At 41.6% G+C, this 24586-nt stretch overlaps 1 protein-coding gene across 9 annotated transcripts in view; it reads left to right on the forward strand.

The window, feature by feature from the left end:
- Positions 1 to 24586, forward strand: part of LOC137377583 (glutamate receptor 3-like) — a 415021-nt gene that overhangs the window by 113166 nt on the left and 277269 nt on the right. The gene's annotated exons all lie outside the window — the stretch shown is intronic.

Here is a 24586-nt window from a genome sequence, read left to right on the forward strand (position 1 = left end):
TAGCAGTTTTGGTCAAAGAAACAATTACCGCTGTGAGGAGGAATGATATGTTGGAAGGTTCATCAAATGAAACAATATGGATTGAGCTAAGGAACAAAAAAGGGGCAATCACACTGCTGGGAGTGTACTAAAGACCCCCAAACAGTCAGAGGGAGATAGAAGAGCACATATATAGGCAAATGTCTGAGAAGTGCGAAATCAATAGGGCAGTAATAGTAGGGGATTTTAACTACCCCGATATTAACTGGGATAGTTTTAGTGTGAAAGGAATTGAGGGAGCAGAATACTTGAGGTGGATTCAGGAGAACTTTTTTGGCCAGAGCAAGTCCAATGGGAGTGGGCGCAGTTTTCGACATAGGGCTGAAATTTATACTACCGCTGACGGAGGCAGGCAAAAACAATGGGCGGGCCGCATGTCACAGAGCCGCCGCTTTATTCAGCACGGCTGCTCATTTAACTAGCTGGGGTAGACTGCCCCCCCCCCTCCCCACACAATGATGTGGAGGAGGCAGGCTGTCCGTCCCCTTGGCAATGGCATCAGCTGCCTATACACAGGCACTGATGCCATTTTCAAAGGGCTTCGAGCCCTACCAATCAATTTAAATATTTGAAGGAACATTTAATTAAAAAAATTAAATACATTTAATCTGTCCCTCTTCAACCCCCACCAATAGCAATTAAATTAATTACTTGCCCTCTCCCCCCCCCCCCCCACAAACACATTTACATTGTTCATCCGACCTGCCCCTCTCAAAGTACATAAACTTTAAACTAAAGCCCTTTCCACCATCCCCAACACTAATGATATTACTTTGACCCCGCTCCCCCCACTCCCTGCACTGAGGAACTTACCGCCTACACCCCCCCCACCCCCCACCAGTATTACACCTCGGTTCCCAGGACGGCGATCCGAAGGCATGGGAGTGCTGGGCAGCGGCACAAATATCGCACTGGGACAGATGGGAGGAATGTAAAGATAACTAATTAATTCATTTTAATTTATTTCAATATGTTAATAGCAGTCCCGTCGGCAAGCAGCGGCGGGGGGGTGGGGGAGCAGGTGCAACCACGAGGCCTCACAACCACCGGCAATATCGGGCCGAGCCCTCACGGCGTCGGGATTAGTGGCGGCCCTCTCCCGGAGGCATTTTCTAGCCCCCCCCCCCCCCCCCGCCACTACCCCTGACATCAGGGGACCTGTAAAATTCAGCCCTAAGTTTTAGGAAATAAAGATGGGCAGCTGGAAGGAGTGGTAGTGGGAGTGCATTTTGGTGGTAGTGATCATAATTCAGTCAGTTTTAACATAATTATGGAAAAAGACAAGGATAGAACAGGAGTTAGAGTTCTCAATTGGGGCAAGACCAATTTTACTAAGCTGAGGATTGATTTAGCGAAAGCGGACTGGAAACAGCTACTTGAAGATAAATCAGTTTTGGAGCAATGGGGGGCATTCAAAGGGGAGATTCAAGGGGTTCAGAGTAAACATGTTCCCACATAGGAAAAGGGTGGGATGGCCAAATTTAGAGCCCCATGGATGTCTAGGAGCTTACAGGGTAAGATAAAACAGAAAAGGAAAGCTTATCTCCGACACTGAGAACTCAATACTACAGAAAGCTGAGAGAAGTATAGAAAGTGGAGGGGTGAAATCAAAAAGGAAATTAGGAAAACTAAGAGAAGACATGAAAGAATATTGGCAAGCAAAATCAAGGTGAACCCAACGATGTTTTATCAATACATTAAGAGTAAGAGGATAACTAAGGAAAGAGTAGGGCCCATAAAAGACCAAAAGGATAATCTATGTGTAGGGACGGAAGATGTTGGTATTATTCTTAATGAATACTTTGCGTCTGTCTTCACAAAAGAGGGGCACAATACAGATAGTGTAGTTAAGGAAGAGGAGCGTGAAGTATTGGATGTGATAAACATAGGGAGAGAGGAAGTATTAATGGGATCAACATTCCTGAAAGTTGCTAAATTACCAGGGCCGGATGAAATGTACCCCAAGCTGTTAAAAGAAGCAAGAAAGGAAATAGCGGAAAGTCTGATCATCATTTTCCAGTCCTCAGTGGATACAGATGTGGTGCCGGAGGATTGGAGGACTGCTAATGTTGTACCTCTGTTAAAAAGGGAGTGAGGGATAGGCCAAATAATTACAGACCAGTCAGTCTAACCTTATTAGTGGGGAAATTATTGGAATCGATTCTGAGAGACAGGATAAACTGTCATTTAGAAGGGCACAGATTAATCAAGGATAGTCTGTATGGATTTGTTAAGGGAAGGTCACACCTGACCAATTTGATCGAATGTTTTGAGGAAGTAACAAGGAAGATTGATGAGGGTAGTGCAGTTGATGTGGTCTACATGGATTTTAGTAAGGCTTTTGACAAGGTCTCACATGGCAGACTGTTAAAAAAATAAAAGCCTATGGGATCCAAGGAAATATAGCAAGGTGGATACAAAATTGGCACACTGCAGGAAACATAGTGTAATTGTTGACATGTGTTTTTGCGATTGGTGGGCTGATTCCAGTGGCATTCCGCAGGGCTCAGTACTGGGTCCCCTGCTTTTTGTGGTATATATTAACAATCTGGACGTAAATGTAAGGGGCATGCGACACAAAGATTGGCCATGTGGTAGATAGCGAGGAGGACAGCTGTAGCTGTAGGCTGCAAGAAGATATTGATGGACTGGTCAGCAGGTCAGGAAAGTGGCAAATGGAATTTAATCCGGAGAAGTGTGAGGTGATGCATTTGGGGAGGTCAAATAAGGCAAAGGAATGCACGATTAATGGGAGAATACTGAGATGTGTAGAGGAAGTGAGGGACTTTGGAGTGAACGTCCACAGATCCCTGAGGTAGCAGGACAGGTCGATAAGATAGTTAGGAAGGCATATGGAATCCTTTCCTTTATTAGCCAAGGTATAGAATATAAGAGCAGGGAGGTTATGCTGAAACTGCCTAAATCATTGATTAGACTACAATTTGAGTACTATGTGCAGTTCTGGTTACCTCATTACAGAAAGGATGTAATTGCCGTAGAGAGGGTACAGAGGAGATTTACGAGGAAGTTGCCAGGACTGGAAAAATGCAGCTATGGGGAAAGATTGGATAGGCTGGGGTTGTTCTCCTTGGAACAGAGAAGGCTGAGGGGAGATCTGATTGAAATGTACAAAATTGTGAGGGGCTTGGATCGAGTGGAAGTGAAGGGCCTATTTACCTTAGCAGAGACATCAGTGACTAGGATGCATAGATTTAAAGTGATTGGTAGAAAGATTAGAGGGGAGATGAGGAAAAGTTTTTTCACCCAGAGGGTGGTGGGGGTTTGGAACTCATTGCCTGAAAGGATAATAGGGGCAGAAACCCTCAACTCATTTAAAAGGTGTCTGGATATGCAACTCAAGTGCTGGAACCTGCAGGGCTGCGGTCCAAATGCTGGAAGGTGGGATTAGACTGCGTGGTTCATTTTTCAGCCAGCGCAGAGACGATGGGCCAAGTAGCCTCTTTCTGTGCCAAAAACTTTCTATGATTCTATGAAATGCCAATCTATAGAAAACTGTATCTTTCAAATGACTATTAATGCAGAATTATTGTACATGAAATTTTGTGACAGTTAAGAGACCTTAATTCTGTAAAATGAACTTTTTTTTTCACTTTTAGCAGCTGGAATTAGCATCAAACACTCCCAAGTCAGGTATTGTGTGGGTCAGAGTCATGACAAGCTCCTTGTACCCTGTTCCAACAGGGTCCACTAACCCAACCTGAGGGGTGTAATCGCTGTTGCACCATTGTGACCTTTTTCCACTTTCACCAGTGACCATTGTTACTTGGGCCCTGATTTTTCTAATGAAACAGGGAATTTTGGGAAGTGTTAATGCAGTCTGGCAAGTAAATTGCCCCTTATTATGCATTTCAATACATGCTACTTGGGAAATGCTGGAGGGATCATATGGGCAGTGGAGGTCACACCCCATCATTTTACCAACAATGTCTGGAAAATCTCCCCCCTTAATATCAAATTTCTCTCATTTCTTTCAGTTTACAGATAGTGTTGTGTTGTGACCAGCGTTCCTTTAAAAACTGAATTGTGGCCCAAACACATTCAAACTTCAAACCTCCGTACATTGCCCAACTCTGTCCCTGCCTCAGCTGATCTGCTGCAGAACCCTCACCCATGCATTTGTTGCTTCTAGGCTTGGCTATCCAATACCCACTTGGCTGATCTCCCATCTTCCACCCTACAGCAACTTGAACTCATCCAAAACTCTGCTGCATGTCTGCTAGCTATATCAAGCCCTGTACACCCTTCACCTCCCTGTTCACTGATGTGTTTCCTGGTCCGGCAACGCCTGAATTTTAAAATTCTCATCCTTGTCTACAAATGCTCCATCGCCTTGCCCCTCCCTATCTCTGTAATCTCCTCCAGCCCTACAACCCTTCTGCACTCCTCCATTCTGGCCTCATGCAAATCCCCAATTCTAATTTCTGCAGCATTGGCAGACTTGCCTTCAGCTGCCTGGATCCAAAGCTCTGGAATTCCCTCTAAAAACATCTCCGCTCCTTTATCTTTGTCTTCCTTTAACATACCCTTTTTGGTTGTCTACCCTAATATCTCCTTATGTGACTCAGTGTCAAATTTTGTTTGATAATGTTCCTATGAAGCACCTTAGGATATTTTGCTACTTTAAAGGAATTATATAAATGCAAGTTATTGTTATTGTTAATTTAAATCTCTTTCATACAGCAATAAGAGAAGACTTTCATCTGGGCTGGAACTGAAGCCTGGTCCCTGAAATGAAAATATAATATGGCCTCCAATTACATCGCTTAGTGAATTATAGTCTATTTTTCTTAATTTTATTTTTAAATAGTGCATTTTGTTTGTCTGGTTAAGAACAACTACAGGCTGGATCCACTTTTGTTACAAATAATGTGTCGTGATGAGTACAAGCTTGATGGAATTTTTTTGAAATTATTTGAGCTGTTGCTTAAAGAAAAGGTTATATATTTGTGCAGCTGTAGCCTAATAATCCTCCAATATTTCCTTTTGAATTTAAGCTGCGTAAGCCAGCTTCATTGACTTTACAAGAATGCCATCTTCTTACCACTGTTGCCATTACCACTTCCTTGTAATTCTTTTACAGTTTAATGCACAATTGCATCCTGTCACATCGAGTATCCTTAATTGTTGATGATCGGTCACAAGATGCCTTCCTAAGGTGTTCAATTGGACAAAAAATAATTGCTTGGCTAAAAGTGACAACCTGTGTCTGTCACATGGGCCACAGGGAATATTCAAGTGGTGTTAATGGCCCGGATTTTGCTAAGGTAATAACGATGAGGCTGTTGGCACCCGCCATTATTACTGGCAGCAGGACATGCACAGTTCAAAGAACAAAGAACAGTACAGCACAAGAACAGGCCATTCAGCCCTCCAAGCCTGTGCCAATCTTGATGCCTGCCTAAACTAAAACCTTCTGCACTTCCGGGGACCGTATTCCCATCCTATTCATGTATTTGTCAAGATGCCTCTTAAACGTCTCTATGGTACCTGCTTCCACCACCTCCCCCGGCAACAAGTTCCAGGCACTCACCACCCTCTGTGTAAAGAACTTGCATCGCACATGAAAATCCAGCAGTTGCTGTCAGAAATACCCTGCTCCTCCACCGGGTGCGCTGTTGCAGTCTTTGCCAATGGAATATACGCAGCAGACGTGTGATGGCATGAATTTAAGTTAATTACTGACTTTTTTCGCTGCAAAGACATATAAAAAATTTAGTCCTTGTACAATCAGGAGTAACTGAGTTTTTAACAGTGCAGTGAATGGTAATTACTGATGAACAACCTCTCTGGGCCTGAAAAAGTAATTTTAGAAGTGTGATGTCTCATTTCCTCAGAAAAAAATTAGTGTTGCAGAATCTTTAAAAATGTTAATAGTTTTCTTTTTGTTCACTTTTATGTCTTTCCCTTAAACCCATGAGTATGTCCCAATCTTTATTTCACTTCCTGTACAATGATTTAAATGTAATTTAGAGTTCTTTTTTTTAACTTCCTGCTTTGCAGTCTGCATGTCTCAGTGAGAATTTTCAATCAGAATGGTTGAAGAGCCTCCCTGCTGCTTTACCTTGTGTTATGACCAGGTGAGAAAGATGTCTAGGGGTCTTTTGCTGTCTTCACCTCGTCTTATTGTAACAGGTTTTAACTTTTAAACACACTGTGTTTTGAGATCCGCCTTTGTGAATCCTTGTTCGCAACTTTCCAATTATAAGGCAAAGAAATGAGCATAAACAGGTTTTCTTAGGTTTAAAGAAAGAAAGTGAAATTTATTAAACCTTAAACTTAAACTCTAATACGGTTCACACCTACGGATCTTCGATGCACCCATGCGAACATGCACATGGGATACACACATGCAAATAGGGACAGAAAAGAGCAGAAGAAAAATAAAATGGAGAGGTTTGAGGCAGTCTCTAAAGGGGGTTTCTTGTTACTGTTTCTGTGTTTCCAGCTCGCCGTAGAGTCCTTGATTGTAGACAGCTCTTACTTTTCGCTGGGGCCCAGTATTCTTCTTAAACCTTGTTCACTGTAGGAGACTTTTCTCCTTGGGGTTCATGTGTCTTCAATAGTTTCCGAAGCTGGTGAGAGCGAGATGAGAGCAGACAGGAGAGAGGTGTTCTCAGTCCAGGAGAAAAGTGCCTTCTAATTTCTTTCCCTGTTGGAAGTTCAAATTCAAAAAAACACCAACAGTCATGTGACTAAAACTGGTCTGACCACTTCTTCTGTGTATTGGGGAAGCAAGGACTGGGTCCCCATTGTTCCAATACCATCCGTTACTATGCAAATGTCTTTCCAGTCAGGGGCTTGCAATTTTAAGTTTTAATGTTCATGTAGCGAAATAATGTGCATCTCAGTCTTGGCAGGTGGGGGGCTTTCCTAACACCCTGTCACAGACGCAACAGATCCCCTGTAGAGGCCAAGGAATTCAAACAGACACTGGATGACTGCAAGTCTTCACTGACAAGCCCACTAAAATTCTGTGAGCAACTGCATGTGAGATGCTCACAAAGGAGAGGGATGATGCAGACATAATAGTAAAAGAGGAGGAGTGTGAAATATTAGATACACTAAGCATAATGAGAGAGACAATGTTCTTGAGGGTCTGGCATCCTTGAAAGTGGATAAATCGCCAGGGCTGGATGGATTGCATCCCTGGTTGTTAAAGGAAGTCAGGGAGGAAATAGCAGGTGCTCTGATGATCATTTTCAAATCCTCACTAGATACAGGTGAGGTACCAGAGGATTGGAGGTCTGTGAACATGTCCCATTGTTTAAAAAGGGTGCGAGGGATAGACCCAATAATTATAGGCCGATCAGACTGACCTCAGTGGTGGGCAAATTATTAGAATCAATTCTGAGAGACAGGTTAAACTGCCATAGAAAAGCACGGATTAATCAGGGATAGTCAGTATGGATTTGTTAAGGGAAATTCGTGTCTTACTAACTTGATTGAATTTTTTGAGAAAGATTGATGAGGGTAGTGCAGTGGATGTGGTCTACATGGATTTTAGTAAGGCATTTAACAAGGTCCCACATGGCAGACTGGTCAGTAAAATGAAAACTCATGTGATACAGGGGAATGTGACAGGTTGGATCCAAAATTGGCTCAGTGACAGGAAACAAAGGGTAGTGGTCGACGGATGTTTTTGCGAATGGAAAGCTGTTTCCAGTGGCGTTACACAGGGCTCACTGTTGGGTCCCTTGCTGTTTGTGGTCTATATTAATTATTTGAACTTAAATGTGGGAGACATGATTGGGAAATTTGCAGATGACACAAAAATTGGCCGTCTGGTTGATAATGAAGAGGATAGCTGTAGACTCCAAAATGATATCAATGGTTTGGTTGAGTGGGCAGAAAGTGGCAAATGGAATTCAATCCAGAGAAGTGTGAGGTAATGCATTTGGGGAGGGCAAACAAAGCAAGGGAATACACAATAAATGGCAGGATATTGAGAGGTGTAGAAGAAGTGAGAGACCTTGGAATGCATGTCCACATGTCCCTGAAGATGGCAGGACAGGTAGATAGAGGTAGAAGGCAAATGGAATGCTTTCCTTTATTGGCTGAGGTATAAATTACAAAAGCAGGGATGTAATGCTGGAACTGTATAAAACACTGGTTAAGTCACAGCTGGAGTAATGCGTACAGTTCTGGTCACCACATTACAGAAAAGACATAATTGCTCTGGAGAGAGTACAGAGGAAATTTACAAGAATGTTGCCAGGGCTTGAAAGTTGCAGCTATGAGGAAAGATTGGATCTGCTTGGGTTGTTTTCCTTAGAACAGAGGAGGCTGAGGGATGACTTAATTGAGATGTACAGAATTATGAGGGCCCTAGATAGAGTTTTTTTTATTCGTTCCTGGGATGTGGGCATCACTGACTAGGCCAGCATTTATTGCCTATCCCTAATGACCCTTGAGAAGGTGGTGGTGAGCTGCCTTCTTGAACCGCTGCAGTCCATGTGGCATAGGTACACCTACAGTGCTGTTAGGAAGGGAGTTCCAGGATTTTGACCCCGGCGACAGTGAAACAACGGCGATATAGTTCCAAGTCAGGATGGTGTGTGGCTTGGAGGGGGAACTTGCAGGTGGTGGTGTTCCCATGCATCTGCTGCCCTTGTTCTTCTAAGTGATAGAGGTCTCAGGTTTGTCTGAGGAGCCTTGGTGAGTTGCTGTAGACAGGAAGGACCTGTTTCCCCTAGTGGAGATGTCAATTACCAGGGGGCACAGATTTAAGGTGATTAGTGGAAGGATTAGAGGGGACATGAGGAAAACTTTTTTCACCCAGAGGGTGGTGGGTGTCTGGGGGCAGAAACCCTTAACTCATTGAAAAGGTATCTGGACATGCACCGGAAGTGCTGTAACCTGCAAGGCTACGGACCAGGTGCTGGAAGGTGGGATTAGATTGGGCGGCTAGTTTTTTCAGCCGGTGCAGACACGATGGACTGAATGGCCTCCTTCTGTGCTGTAACTTTTCTATGGTTTCTATGGTTTCTGGATGAATGGCAAATACCATTCCCACTCCGCTTACAGCAAAATCCAGGCCATTGCATTCTTATTAGCCCCTCTTTCTTATCTTCTTCAGTGGATTTCTCTTCCTTTGCCTCTGTATTTTCTTTTGCTTTTCACAGTCTACATATTGTTCTTTTTTCTTAGGGGAGAGCAAGAGGAAGTAAGAAGTAGCAAAATAGGCAAGTTTTCCCGGAATTCATAATGTTAATGATATGTAAAATTAGATGGTTTTTAAGTTTAATACAGTACTTAACTATTATAAATACTGCGACTTTTTTGCCTCTCCTGTATCTGCTGCTCTTCCTGCCACCTCGAGTGGCTACTGCTTCGTCTCTGATTTCTGCTCCTTCTACTGCCTTTTCCGTAGCTCTTGTTACTTCTGCCTCCTATCTTATAGGTTTGCGACTTTTATATCTCCTCCTCCTTCTGCCACCTTTCCTGTGGTTACTGCTCACCTTTTTGATGCCACTCCTGTATCATAGCGCAGAAGGAGGCTATTCAGCCCATCGTGCCTCTAGCTGATGGCTCTTCTGTCAGTGTTCTTTCTGCTGCTGCCCGTTGATGCTGCCTCTTTCTAGATTTATCCAACTATTTCTCCTTTACTTCTTTCTGGTGGACAATAGAAACAGCCTGAAATTCTGGAAAGAGGAGAGGAGGCAAAACAACAACACAATCAGAATGAGTGGACCAGAATTTGGAGCAGATTCCAGTTTTGCCTGGTCTCTGGAAAACTTTGGCAGACCTAGGAATAAGCATTACTTGCATCTGAACTCCTCTGAGTGGACCTCACCGAAAGGACAGGACTGGTGGGATATCTTATCAATCCCACCATGTCCGCTTCCATTACCCCCAACACTGTACATCTGCGTCATACATGCATGTCAAAACTGATTCTGGCAGGAGTGAGACCTGCAACTGCTTCAAAGGCCAAGTTCCCAAAAGCAATCAATCACAAAGCAGTAACTTTAAATTCTTTACAAGTTTATATTTGGGACCATCTCTGGCCAGAAAGGCCAGACATAGTTATGTTGCGGTGAAGCGCCTCACCAAATTTCCTGCCCTGGGTGACCACCTCAGTAACGCTGTCAGTGGTGTAGGCAACACCACCTCTCCACCCATCTTGCTAACGATCTTGATCCTGAAATCTGGGACCAGGTCAGGGAAACTGCTAGAAATCCTGTTCCCCTGCATTTCTGGCACTGGAGTGGGCCCCAAAAATTACAGTCCCAAAGTGTTTTGCTTATAACCGAGAAAGGGACTTGTCAGTCCCAGGCTTCATAGACATATCCCAATAATCGATACTGGCACATGTTTCACTGACTGTTCATTGAGTCCTTGACATCATGTTTCTGGTAAATATTATCCTGAGCTAATTTTAAATTGTTTTGGCTGGAAAGGGCTATTTAGATATTGAGTACTCATTGGGGGTGGCGGAGGGTGGGAGGGGGAATTTGAACTGATAATAAAGCTTCCACTTTAATTTTTTTCCCACCTGTCACTTTAAATATTTAAATTAAATTGCAGGGCTTGAAGCCCTTTAAAAATGGCAGCGAGCAAATAAAATTCAGCCCTATACTTCAACTTGCTGCAGCAGAGAAATTAAAAAGTGGCCTTTTTAAAAAAAAAACTCCCCACCTGCAGAAGTAAACCAGGAATTGCCAGCACTGTCTCCAGACTGAAGTTATAATCACTAGAAATTTACAACACCTCAGCAGGTTCAAGACTGCAAACATCCAGGCATGCCCCTTAGAAAAGACTTTCCTCACAAGAAGATTGAACAGGTTTCTGTGAACCATGAACTCTTACAACACTTGGGACTTTAATTGCTTCCTACCCTTTCCCTTCTATCTATCTATCCTTGTGTGTGAATGCATGAGTGGGTGGAAGGTTGCAATCAATGTGGGTTTTACTGTTTAACTTACAAAAACCTTCCTTTTTTAAATAACCTACAAGAAAACATATTGCCATCAGTTTATTTGGCAAACAAAACACTCAAGGACTGAACACCAGTTTTAAAAACAAGATACTGTCTACGGTCAGTTAGGAGGTGAAAAGTGAAAGTCACCACACCATCTGTAACACTACTAGTTCTAGGAAATGGATTCGAGACTTTACTAGAAGTACTGACAAAAAAGAATTTCCCATAATTTGTTTATAATACTGTGGTCGCTTTTTGGGATTTTACTCTTAATATTTCACTCTGGATCCCTGTCATAGGTAAACACTCAATATTTCTGGCCTGGAGTGTGCCTCTATCTGTCCAATATCTAAATAATTTGTCATGGATTTCATGCAGAGAACCCTTATTATTGCATTTTGGCTACTGGTTATATCATTTTCCTTGATCTTGAAATAATCTTCCTTGATTTCAGAAGGTGGTAGAATAAACATTCCACTAGACAATGGAGGAGTCTATAAACTACCAAAAAGACCTATTAATCAGTAAATGGATAAGTGAAGACTATCAATGCACGCTTTAGATTTAAAATAGTTACAGAATTAACTATCCCTCCTTGGAAAATAGAAAAAAATCACCAAAGTGCAACAGATGTGAGATTCCAGACAGTTCATTGCTGAATATTCACTGATTCTCCCTGACCTACCTATATCTCTCGGATTGGTTCAGATAGACTACCAAAACTGAACAGTCTGAAAAATACATTTGTTAAAAAAATCATGAGAAAAAATATTTAAATATGTGTCTCTTAAAGTCATAAAGAGCAACCAATCAAATATATATACAAATGAAACCTATAAATTCATTGTATTTGAATTCCGTGATTTCCCTCCTCTCTTAGGTATCTAAGCATTTGCAACCATCTTCAGGCAAAAGTGCCAAGTGGAAGATGCATCTCAGCCTTCTCTTGAGGTACCCACCATTATAGTTGGCAGTCTTCAGACAATTCAATTCACTCTTCGTAATAGCAAGCAACAGCTGAAGGCATTGGATACAGCAAAGGCTATGGGCCCTGACAACATCCCGGTATAGTACTGAAGACATGTGCTCCAGAACTAGCTGCTCCTTTAGCCAAGTTGTTCCAGTGCAACTACAACAGTGGCATCTACCCAGGTATGTCCTGTCTACAAAAAGCAGGACAAATTCAATCCAGCAAGTTAACGCCCCATAAGTCCACTATCACTCATCAGCAAAGTGATGGAAGATGTCAATAACAGTGCTATCAAGCAGCACTTACTCAGTAACATCCTGCTCACCGATGCTCAGTTTGGGTTCTGCCAGGGCCACTCAGCTCCAGACCTTATTACAGCCTTGGTCCAAACATGGACAAAAGAGCTGAATTCAAGAGGTGAGGTGAGAGTGACTGCCCTTGGCATCAAGGCAGCATTTGATCGATGTTACGACACGACCATTCAAGACAAAGCCCCCAATCAAAATATATGATTTTGATTGTGGTGGGAGAAATGCACTGTCAATTCAGTGCCGTCACTCCACAGATTGCCTAACATATCATTTTAAACTTTCCAAATTAAAAGAAAGCCACAGCCGAGTTGAACAATCTATTAATCCCCTGAATAAGACAAACTAAACCAGATATCTTTAGATCAACAAATTAACTGTTTATTAGAAAAACTAAATTCTTAAACACTACTAAGTTTTTAAAAAAATTTAAAAATAGGAAAAATTAGTGTCCTTGCAGATTTACGCTCCTGCTGAAGTGGAATCTTCCAATGTGGAACAGTTCAAGGTTGCTTGAAGTCCTCGCAGCCATCCGATGGGAAAGAAAACAAGTTCCTCAACCAGAGGAAACCCAGCAGTCCAGTCCAGCAGCCTATGTGCCACTCTTTTCCAACGATAAACACTGATCAACAATGTTTTTTTAAAAAGAATTAATCTGGCTTGACCTTTCAGAATTCTGAGAGTATAATAAGTAGGGTTTAAATAGACCGAGGGAGTGCTCTCTGATTTACTTCAGTACATACTAGCTGAACAGTCCGTGTCTGTTAACTGTTTCTGCAAAAGCCAGTTTTTCAGTTAGTTTCAAAAGTCAACTGCAACATTGTATATCTGTTCTTGGTCTCTGAATGGCTGTATCCGGGCAACCAAGATGCACTTTCCTTGCTGACTTCTGAGGCTCGTTTGTTCTTAAAGCAGTTCTGATCCTTTGCTGTCTTAAAGACACACTGCATATTTCCTGAAAAAAAACAGTATCATGACACCTCCACCCCTGGCAGAATGAAACGCCGTTCCCAAATTGCATTTCATTACAATGTATAAAATACAAATTGAAAAAAGTACTAACACAATTTTTCCCGCATTTACAGATATACAATTTTTCAAAAATGGTAAGATTCCAGCAACAAGTTCCACCAGAACATTTTCGGCTTTAAATTTGCAAAAGGTTGTCCCATTTAACCCATTTCAAATTTCCAAGCATAGTCTTCCAGTTGCTTTATGTTTTCCTCCCAAGTGTCCCTATTGTTCATCACCTCAGCCAAGTGAACTGCACAGCTAGGAGCACTGACCACTACTGGGTTCAGTATTCTCTGAGAAGTTTCTTGAGTACCCCTTAACCTATGTGGCATCACTTGACACTGGAAAACTCTGTCCTGCGTAAGAAAAGCTGATTTTTGCTTATCTTGGGGTGTCAAAGTAATTTGACAGTATCCCTCCAACACATTTGTCTCTTTAAGACACATGGTGTTTCCCACTCTGTCCATTCAGTCCTTTAAGTGAGAATTTGAGTAAGAGTCTGCCTTCTTGACGGCAGTTACTTTTCTATAGTCTATGCAAGTTTGAGCCGACCAACCAGGTTTAGGCATTAAGACCACCTGCGAATTCCAGCTGTCCTGACTAGGTTCAACTAAGCTGCCTTTCAGCATGCATTGTACCTCTGCTTCCACTTGGGCCTGTCTGTCTGGACTTAAGTGGCAAGGATGTTGTTTTAAAGGAATGGTTCCCTCTACACCCACATCATGTGTGACTAAGGTTGTACATCCTGGCTTATCCCTACAAACTTTTTTAAATGTTGTGAACAGCCTGATTAGGTCTTCTCACTGTTTTGCCTCTAAGTGCAAAAGCATATTGTCTAATTTTCCAAGCCATTCTGTATTCACTAATCTGATAGTTGAAGGTTCAATCTGAGAATTTCCTATGCCTGCTTCTACCTCATCCTCATCCTTTTCCTTCTAAACAGTCCCAATTACCTGACATACCTGTATTGGCTTATCCTCCTCCCTGCGGTAATATTGTTTGAGCATATTGATGTGACAAACCGGTTCTTCTTCCGGTGATCAGGGTTGTCAGTCAAGTAATCTACCTTACCCACTCTTTTGATCAGTCTATATGGGCTACTGAACCGTGCTTTTAACGGTTCTACCTGTAATGGTAACAACACTAATACTTCATCCCCTGATTGAAAATCACGGGCTTTTGAATTCTTATCTGCTGATTTTTTTCATATTGGCTTGGGATGCTTTACGGTGTTCCTGAGCCTCACCACAAGCTTTTGTGAGCCTTTCCCAGAACACAGATACATAGTCTAGTTGCAAGGATTCATTCTTTTGTTCCATAAATCTGTCCTTGATAAGTTTCAGAGGACCTCTTACTTCATGTCCGTAAACTAATTCGAAAGGACTGAAGCCTGTAGACTCATTCGGTGAGTCTCTGGTGGCAAAGAAAAGAAAGTCCTTTATCCCAGTCATGTGGATATTCATGTGAGTATGTTCTAATCATTGTTTTGAGAGTCTGCTGAAATCTCTCTAAAGCCCCCTGTGACTGTGGGTGATATGCTGAAGATTTCAAGTGTCTAATCCCCAAATTGCTCATGAATTTTGGAATATCCTAGCTTGAAATTAGAACCTTGATCTGATTGAACTTCAAGTCACAACCCATATCTCGTAAAGAATTGGGTTAACTTTTCTACGACTAGCAGTAATTGCTCTCAAAGGAGTGGCCTCTGGAAATCAAGTAGCCATATCCATGATAGTAAGTATGTATTGATGTCCCGTTTTTGTTTTTGGTAAGGGTCTTACATAGTCTACTAATACCCTGAAAATGGTTCCTCAATTGGTATGGGAACGAGTGGTGCTGCTTTTATGGTAGGTTGTGGTTTTCCCACCATTTGACAGGTATGGCATGTTCTACAAAATTGTCTCACATCTTTTGTAAGACATGGCCAGTAATAATGTTGGCTTATGTGTGATTTGGTCTTCCGAATTCCCTTATGTCCTGCAAAAGGAATGTCCTCTGCTAACCTTAATAATCCTTGGCAATATTTAGGTGGTACCACTATCTGTTCAACAACTGTCCAGACTTCATCGGCAGGTCTATGAGGCAGTCTCCGTTTCCTCCTCAAAACCCAGTTTGCCACATAATAACCTTCCAAAATTCCTTTCACCTCAGCTTCTGACAGAGCTGTCTGTGCTATTCGGTCTATCTCTGGATCAGCTTGCTGTGCTGCAATGATAGACGATCTGTTAAACATTTCATTTGGATTATCTAAATCCCTGAATAAGGTTTCAGATACTTCACTATCTATTTGTGGTGCCCCTTTTACCTCCGACAAAGGATCCTGTTTAGCCATTGCTCGGGTAACTACACATGCACGAAATATTCCCAGAACTTGTTCCTGTAATTGCTCCATTTTCTTAATTTAATTTGGTTCCTCTGAAATTATAAGAGAAACTGATACTTTTGATCCTGCCAAATCATTTCCTAGGAAATCATTCCCTTTATTGGCAAACTGTGGACAGCACCTACAGTTACTATCCCAGATGTCAAGTCACTCTCTAGGCATGCTTTATACAAAGGTACAGGTATATACTCCCGGCCAATTCTATTAACTAAAACTTTAGCTTTCATGGCGCTCCCTGGTGGAAACCTTATATCTTTCCCCAGCAAGAGTGTTTGGGTTGCTCCTGTGTCCCTGAGTATAATGATAGGTTTTCCTGCCTCACTTATAGGATATTTAGGTTTTCCTGCCTCACTTATAGGATACGGAGTTACTCTTCCCTTTGAAAGAAATTCATTATAACTCTCGGGTATTTTATTCTTAACCTCTACACTCCTTTCAGTTTTAGTATCTGGATTCACAGCTGTCGTTAAAGCTATAGCCTGGTCTGCTATACTCTCAGTCAGAGTCTTTTCCTCTGCACTAGCTTTGCGTAAGCAAGTCCTATGGGTTGACCTCGCAATTTCCAGCACTCTGAATGAAGATGACCCGTTTTGTGGCAAAGATAACATTTTGGTTTGCGAACCTCACTTCTACCCTTAGCACCTTCCTTTCTGATCTGAGGAGGTGATCCTGGGGCATTCCTAGTTGTTCCTTTTTGTCCCCGGCTACTTGCCTTCCTTTCATTCTCCCACTTTGTATCCTTCTCGGTTTTATGGGGTGACGGACAAAATAGGTTGGCTTATTCACAAGCTCAAGATCATCAGCAATTTCCGCTGCTTGCCTAGCTTTCAAAACTTTCAGGTTATCTATATGAGTTCTCACTACTGAAGAAATGGAGCTTTTAAACTCTTCTAAGAGAATCAATTCTCGAAGGTTCTCATATGTGGTTTCTATCTTTAATGCCCATATCCAATGGCCAAAGTAATTTGCTTCGCCCTCTCAAATTCTGAATATGTCTGCCCAGCCAACTTCTGTAAGTTCCTAAACTTCTGACGGTAAGCTTCAGGGACTAACTCATACGCAGCGAGAATAGTCTTTTTTGTCATCTCATAATCTGCAGAAGCCTCTTCAGGAAGCATGGCATAAACTTCATGAGCTCTGCCTACCAACCTGCCCTGCATGAGCAATGTCCAGCTTTCTTTCGTCCTTTTCATCTGTTTGGCTATTTCTTCAAAAGATATGAAAAATGCCCCTATATCCCTTTCCTCAAACAAACAACTTTTTGCTGGATCCTGAGCTAAATTCAGATTCTTCCTAACCCGAATTTTCTCTGGATTGAAGACTACCCCGTTGTCTTATTTCCATCTCTTTTAACTTAAATTCTCTCTCTTTCTCCCTTTCCTCTTTCTCCCTTTCCTCTTTTTCGAATTCAAGTTTTCTTAATTCTTTATCCGCCTCAAGTTTTTTCATTTCTAACTGAATCCGAACCAATACCACTGCATCACTCTCGGACCTACTACTTTCTTGTTCCTCATATTCCCCTTCATCATCTTCATCATCTCGTCTACTAATTCCAGATGTTCAGCTATTATGTCAATTATCTCTGCCTTTTTGGCACCTAATTTCAATTCCAACCCTAATTTCGCTGCCAATTCTTTTACATTGTTCTTAGATAAATTTATCAAATCACTCATGGAAACATTCTACTTTCCCAAAAACTCTGCTCAACCACTAATGCCATTACTATGGTATAGACTGTACCTTACCTCAATACAGAAATCAACAAGCGCATGGGGAAGGCGTGCGCTGCTATGTCCAGACCAGCCAAGAGAGTGTGCGAATATGCCGCACTGACACGGAACACAAATGTCCGAGTGTATCAAACCTGTGTCCTCAGTATCTTGCTCTACGGCAGCGAGGCCTGGACAACATATGTCAGCCAAGAACGACGTCTCAACTCATTCCATCTTCGCTGCCTCCGGAGAATCCTTGGCATCAGGTGGCAGGACCGTATCTCCAACGCAGAAGTCCTAGAGATGGCCAACATCCTCAGCACATACACCCAATTGAGCCAGCGGTGCTTGAGATGGCTTGGCCTGTGAGCGCCATGGAAGATGGCAGGATCCCCAAGGACACATTGTACAGCGAGCTCGTCACTGGTATCAGACCCACCGGCCATCCATGCCTCTGCTTTAATGACGTCTGCGAACGCGACATGAAATCCTGTGACATTGACCACAAGTCATGGGTGTCAGTTGCCAGTGATCGCCAGAGCTGGCGGACAGCCATAAAGGCAGGGCTAAAGAGTGGCGAGTCGAAGAGACTTAACTGTTGGCAGGAAAAAAGGCAGAAGCGCAAGGAGAGAGCTAACTGTGTAACAGCCCTGACAACCAATTTTATCTGCAGCGCCTGTGGAAGAGTCTGTCACTCTAGAATTGGCCTTTATAGCCACTCCAGGGCGCTGCTTCACAAACTACTGACCACATCCAGGTGCTTACCCATTGTCTCTCGAGACAAGGAGGCCAAAGAAGATGAAGTATTATACAAAGAGACCTGGTTCTTTTATTTACTTTGTAATTGGCGTTAGATTTAGATCCCAACAATCGAGTTTCCAATTGATATGATACTAAATGAGAGAGGAATTAAATCTGATCCAAGACTCAAGACACCAATTTAAATAGTTTCCCAGAGACGAGTAATTAATATGATTCCAAATGCAAGCCCTCCAAATTAGTCTGATTCTGATCCCAGACATGAGCCACTTAATTAAATATGATTCAATAACGAGCGAGCCTCCAATTAATATGTTACGACACGACCGCTCAAGAAAAAGCTCCCAATCAAAATATATGATTCTGATTGTGGTGGGAGCAAAGCACTGTCAATTCAGTCCTGTCACTCCATAGATCGCCGAACATATCACTTTAAACTTTCCAAATTAAAGAAAGCCACAGCCGAGTTGAACAATCTGTTCATCCACCGAATGAGAAGAACCAAACCAGGTATCTTTAGATCAACAAATTAACTGTTAATTAGAAAAATAAAATTCTTAAACACTACTAAGTTAAAAAAAAATTGGAAAAATTAGTGTCCTTGCAGATTTACACTCCTGCCGAAGTGGAATCTTGCAATGTGGAATGGTCCACGGTTGCTTGAAGTCCTCACAGATGGGAAAAAAAACAAGTTCCTCAACCATAGGAAACCCAGCAGTCCAGTCCAGCAGTCAAAGTGCCACTCTTCCTTTTCCAACAATGAACACTGATCAATAATTTGTTTTTTTTAAAAAAAGAATTAATCTGGCTTTACTTTTCACAATTCTGAGAGTATAATAAATAGGATTTAATAGACCAAGGGAGAGCTCTCCTATTTCCTTCAGTACATGCTAGTAGATCAGTCTGTGTCTGTTAACTGTCTCTGCAAAAGCCAGTTTCTCAGCTCGTTACAAAAGTCAATCACAACATTGTATATCTTGTTCTCAGTCTCTGAATGGCTGTATCCGGGCAACCAAGATGCACTTTCCTTGTTAACTTCTGAGGCTGGCTTGTTCTTAGAGCAGTTCTGATCCTTTGCTGTCTTAAAGACACACCGCATATTTCCCCCCCAAAAAAGTATCATGATACAGAGAGTGGCTTCAAGGAGCCCTAGCAAAATTGAAGTCAGTGGGAATCGGGGGAAAACTGTTCACTAGCTGCAGTCATCCTAATGCAAAGTAAGATGGTTGCAGTTGTTAGAGGCTAATCATCACAGCCCCAGGCCATCGCTGCAGGCATTCCTCAGCGTAATATCCTAGGTAGTATCCATTTTCAGCTGCTTCATCAATGACCTTTCTCTCCAACATAAGGTCACAAGTGGGGATGTTCACTGATGATTGCAGAGTGTTCAGTACCATGCATAATTCCTCAGATAATGAAGCAGTCCGCGTCCATTTGCAGTGAGACCTGGCCAACATTTGGGCTTGGGCTGATAAGTGGCAAGTAACATTTGCACCAAACAAGTGCCAGGCAATGATCATCTTCAACAAGACAGAATCTAACTATCAGCCCTTGACATTCAACAGCATTACCTCAATCCTCCACTATCAACATCCTGGGGGTTAACATTGACCAGAAACTTTACTGGACCAGCCACATAAAAACTGTGGCTGGGTGGATGCAGCTCCAACAATACTCAAGAAGCTCGACACCATCCAAGATAAAACAGTCTACTTAATCAGCACCCATTCCACCACCTTAAACATTCACTCCCTCTACTTCTAGTGCACATGGCACCAATGTGTACCATCTACAAGCTGCTCTGCAGCAACTCGATCCTTCAGCAGCATCTTCCAAACCCACAACATCTACCACCTAGAAGGACAAGGGCAGCAGGTACATGGGATCACCACCACCTGCAAATCCCCCTCCAAGCCACACACCATCCTGATTTGGAACTGTATTGTTGTTCCTTCACTGTTGCCGGGTCAAAATTCTGAAACTCCCTTCCTAATAGCACTGTGGGTGTACCAATACCAAAGGACTGCAGCAGTTCAAGAAGGCAGGCAATTAGGGATTGGCAATAAATGCTCATGCTCACATCTCAAGAACAAACTTAAAAAAACCTGACCAGATGCAACTTCCATATTTTGAAGATTTTGTATCAAAACAAGCTGGGCCATATTTCTATGAGTGAAGCTGTTTTTTTGCTGTGAGAAAGATTTTTAAAAATCCATGATACATTATAGATAAAAATGCTAGAATGTAATGACTTTAGTACTTCAGTTTCTACCCTTAAGCCTCCTACTTTACTGCTTCATGCATTCTTGAATAATGTAAAGAGGACTTGCTAATGGAACTCTAAACTTACCAATATCTTAGGTTCATCTGGTTTAAAGGGTTAACATTCCTGGCTTGTTATTTATTTCCTATGTCAGTCATATCAGGGTCATGTCTGTTTAAGGGACAGGATGATTAAAAATGAGTCAACAGTAAAAATCAAATTGAGTTTACTCAAAGAAGGCACAATTCAAATTTTGAACTATTTTTATTGGTGAAAAAAATAGCCATACATTACCTCAGGGAGCTTAGGTCAAACAAAATATCGTGCATGGGTCTTTCTGCTGTGCAGCATTGACCTGGTAAGTGCTTCCTCAACTCATAGTGAAGTGCCTGGGTTGATGTCTCACCAGTGTGGCCCGGATTTTTTTAACTTAATATGCTGTTTGTTACATCATTTCATTCTGCAGTCTGGGAAACAGCTTGAATTCTTTAATGGTAATTTGATCTTTCTCAATTATGATTGAAATTAATATATTTATATTCATAAAACGATAAAAATACTTCCTCACCTCTTCTATCTGTACCATATGCTTCCTAACAGAATCCTAGTGGAGCAATTCCAACAACCTTTCAAGCACTTTCAAACTCCCTCTGCTGAGCTACAGCCAACATTTCATTCATGCATAATGTGACCCAAGCACATGTAGCTTTGCCAGAATCTTTGATGCACATATATAGGTCAACACAATATGATGGGCTGTATGAACACAATGTAAACTAACTGAACCTGATGTGCAAATATGCATTCAGTTTTTCTTCTATGAAAATAAAAAAGGAGGGACACACCTGTTCAGAGACTTGAATTTGCGGGTGATCTATAATTAATGACCAGCCTTTCATAACTCTCTGAGATTCTCCTATTTGGCAGGCTTCTACTTGAAGCTGGACTTCATTACGTTAGTTGTCTATCTTTCCAGGAAAGCATTTAACACTATTCTATATAACAGACAGATTCGCAAAGTTTACGGTCGTGGCAAAGTAATAGTGCAGAGTGAGTTGTCAAAATAGAAACTGATTGCCACTGGAGTTCTATAGGGCCCGTTTTTTTTAAATAATGTTTATAAAAAAACTTCTGTGGATGGAATATTGTTCAAATTGATCGAATTATTTGAAGAAGTAACAAGGAATATAGATGAGGGTAGTGCAGTTGATGTGGTCTACATGGATTTTAGCAAGGCCTTTGACAAGGTCCCACATGGTAGACTGGTGTAAAAAAAATAAAATCCCATGGGATCCAGGGAAATGCAGAAAGGTGGATACAAAATTAGCTCAGTGGCAGGAAACAAAGGGTAATTGTTGACGGGTGTTTTTGTGACTGGAGGGCTGATTCCAGTGACGTTCCGTGGGGCTCAGTACTGGGTGCCCTGCATTTTGTTGTATATATTAACAATTTGGATGTAAATGTAGAGGGCATGATCAAGAAGTTTGCAGACGACACAAAGATTGGCCATGTGGTAGATAGTGAGGAGGATAGCTGTCAGCTGCAGGAAGATATTGATGGACTGGTCAGGTGGGCAGGCAAGTGGAATTCAACCTGGAGAAGTGTGAGGTGATGCATTTGGGGAGGTCAAACAAGGCAAAGAAATACACGATCCATGGGAAAATACTGAGAAGTATCAAGGAAGTGAGGGATCTTGGAGTGAATATCCACAGATCCCTGAAGGTAGCAGGACAGGTCAATAAGGTGGTTAAGAAGGCATATTGAATCCTTTCCTTTATTAGCTGAGATATAGAATATAAGAGCAGAGAGGTTATGCTGGACCTGTATTACTCTTTGGTTAGGCCACAACTTGGGATCTGGAACTCACACCCTCAACTCATTCAAAAGGAGTCTGGATATGCACCTCAGGTGCCATAATCTTCAGGGCTACAGACCAAATGCTGGAAGGTGGGATTAGAATAGGTGGATCATTTTTCAGCCAGCACTGCCACGATGGGCCTAGTGGCTTCTTTCTACGATTCTATGATTCAAGGTGTCTAAGTTTGGATGCAGTACGAAATGATGCTACCCAATGTGTACTTATCCAATGTGATCTGGATGGGCTAGATCAGTGAGCAGAAAGATGGCAGATAAAGTTCAACACATAAAATTGCAAAGAAATGTGTGTGTTAATATGCTGGCAAATTGTTAAATAGGGAAGTGATGAGGTATTTTAACTGATGGGGCAGGGGTCTGCATGGATTTTAGCAACCAATTTCAGCCAATAGTAAAGGGAAAAACAGAGTGAAAGCACATGCCACAGAGAGTTATGTAGACAAGAAAGGAATACAGGCAAAGACAATACAATAGTAGCTTAAAGATTTTTAAAGGGCTTGTTACATTAGTAAGCATGTATTCCAGACTTCCAAATTGCATAAAGTAAGTGGGAAAAGAAATCTGCAGTCAAATTAGAGAGGGGAGTTGGAATTGCAAAATTCTTGTTCTTTGAAATTTTATTTATCCACTTAATGATTGGGGCAGAAAACGTGTAAATGAAGGAAAAATGAATGGAATTTCTAAAATGTAAACAGAACTCCTTTCTCAAGCATTTTGTTAGTAGGCCTACAAGAATTAGATCTGGTCATGAGTAACGAAATAGATCAGGTAGATCAGCTAAATGTGGACAAGCAATGTGCGAGTAAGGAACACAGTAAGATTTAAGATATGTCTGGAAAGGGAAAAGCCCATACAAAAACTACAACATCAGCTTTCAATGGGCAGATTTTAGAAAAGTGAGGAGCAGGCTAGCTGAGGTGGGGTGGAAGGAGAATGTGATGCACAGGGCTATAGAGCAAAAGTAGGATATTTTAAAAAAAAAGATTGCGGAGGTACAGACAGGTATACTCCACCAGAAAAGAAGGAAACTATTAGTTATTTTAGGATACCATGGATATCATTTTGCAACTTTGTTGGTGTTTTTTAAAACTAGAATTCTTTAGAATTAACTACCATTTTGAGATTCACCTCTTCTTAGTTATCTTTCTCTTTAATAAAGTAATGAGGTTAAAAACCATAAAAACTATAAGAGTAGTGAAAGAAAGATGAAAGGATAATATTACAAGATAAAAAATGAGGTTAACAGCAGAAGGACAGCTAAAAGGGAGTATTAGTAAAAATTTCACAAACAATTAAAGAAACAATGAAGCATTTTACAAGTATATCAGTAAAAGTAGAATTGTTGAAAATGATGTGGACCCTTGAGAGGAGCGAATTGTGGATTTGTAAATGATCAAAAAATAGCATAGTTTATTTAATAAGTGCTTTACTAAAGAGAAAGATAACTTAGAAGAGGTGAATCTCAAGATGGTAGTTAATTCTAAAGAATTCTAGTTTTAAAAAACACCAACAAAGTTGCAAAATGATATTCATAACATGAAGGAATCAGCTAAAATGTACAAGATAGAATTCAATGTCAGTATGTGAGAATTACAACAATGATCATACTCTGTACAGAGGCCCCAGTGCTGTTGAATCACCGAGGGATCTGGGGATATAGGTTCCAGGGCATGATATTTTGACCCCATTTGTCTCCCCAACATTTATTAGGAGTGAAAAACTTTAGGAAAGTAAAAGGAGTGATTTTTTTCAGTTATTAATAACCTGGTGTTACGATCAGCTGAGGAGGGGTCAAAGGGCTCCCCTCTTTTCCCTCTCCTTGTTTGACTGCAACAGGTTTATTTCTTTTTGAAGTGGATACACCTGCCAATTCAGTGAGTGTTTTAACTGTTAACATGCCGTGATCATAAAAAGGATCAAGTGGACAGGTTTGCTCAAGTTTAAAAAAGAAAGAGGTTATCTTTACTGTACTTAAATCGATTTAAGTAAAAATAATAAAATACGCTCCAACTTTCACATACACACATGCACAAATAGGTCACAGAGTGGGGTAGGATAGATTAGTTGAATTTGTGTCCAGAGAAATAAAAGGGGTATACAGTCTGTGGAGTTTGGTGACTCAGCTGGCTTCAGGCTGAATTCGGTGGTCGCGCAACTTTCCTTTGGTGGTCCTGAGGTTTCCAGTTTGAAGATGTGGACGCTGATTCTGTGGTGCTCTGGGAGACCGCAATGCAGCTGATTTCCTTCGAGAGAGGGATCTCTTGTCTGTTCTTTCTGGAAGGCTCTCTATTCTCTAGCTCCTCTGCCAGGCCTAAGTCAGT

The sequence above is a fragment of the Heterodontus francisci genome, chromosome 15, assembly GCF_036365525.1.
Source record: "Heterodontus francisci isolate sHetFra1 chromosome 15, sHetFra1.hap1, whole genome shotgun sequence".
Lineage (NCBI taxonomy): Eukaryota > Metazoa > Chordata > Chondrichthyes > Heterodontiformes > Heterodontidae > Heterodontus > Heterodontus francisci.